Raw genomic sequence first — 1,175 nt, 5'->3', positions numbered from 1 at the left:
AGGAAACCGCAGTTGAACAACAAAAAATGCGGTTCACTAAAATCCTTAGCTAAAAAAGCTTTGAAAGAGGAAATTTGATTCCGTGGCATAAATAGACAAACTTTTTTGAAAAACAAGAAGCATGTCAGATTTCCAAAGTCTAAGAGTCCAGAAAAATTTGTTTTCTCACAATACTTTTCAAAAAACTCTCCTATTAAGAAAACACACAAAAAGGAATGTCAAGTTTCATCCGTCATTCCTATTTCATCTGACACAATCCAAAAGGGTGTAAAGTCTTTTCAAAACAATGGTTTTCAGGTCTATTCCTCAGATGACCCAAAATGGAAGGGTATCTTACCCACTCCAACACTTTTAAAGTCACGTCAAAATTTCAAAAAGTGGAAGGGTATTTTACCAACTCCACCAAAAAGAACTCAAAGACCTACACATGCTAAACCTTTTCACAAACAAACTTTTTCTAAACCCAACATCACTCATGTCAGGGATTACCAACCTCGGACCGGTAACAAGTCCAATTCATCCTTTAGACCGCTGACCAAGCATAGTGACAGATCAAAAGACAAAATCTCTTTTTGTCAATGTCAGTGTAGTTGTCAAAAGGATTCATTCAATGTCAAAACTAGTCAGAGTCAGAAATCTCGTATTTTTTCAAAACACAACACTCCAAATCTACTCAAACACCCAGGTCTAGGAATAAAAGGTGACAAGAGACCCGTCCCTGCAACCTCGGTCCATGCATCATTCAGAAATTCACCAATTGCCCCAGGCTCCAAATTAGTTTGGATGCCTAAACTAACCGTGTAATTCTTAGGCTTTGTGCAAGGAGGAACAAGAAGAAGAATGGTTAATTGACAGTGCCTGGTCCTTGCACATGACCGGAAGGTTAGAATACCTTCGGGATTTCAGGCCAATATGCAATGGTGGAAATGTTACATTCGGCAACAATGCGAATGGAATCATCTGAGGTTACGGTGTTCTCACTACGGGGAACTTCTCTATTCAAAAGGTTGCTTATGTAGAAAGCCTTAAACACAATCTCATTAGTGTTGGCCAACTATGTAACGCAGGCCATCGAGTTGAATTTGATGATCAATTTTGCTATGTAATGACAAGTGATAGGAACACGTGTCTGATCAAATCCTGATCCGAAGGTACGATGTACCCTTTGGATGTCT

The sequence above is a fragment of the Lactuca virosa genome, chromosome 9 (genome assembly GCF_052849685.1).
Source record: "Lactuca virosa cultivar CGN04683 chromosome 9, Lactuca_virosa_CGN04683_v6, whole genome shotgun sequence".
NCBI lineage: Eukaryota > Viridiplantae > Streptophyta > Magnoliopsida > Asterales > Asteraceae > Lactuca > Lactuca virosa.
Note: the sequence above shows the minus strand (reverse complement) of the source record.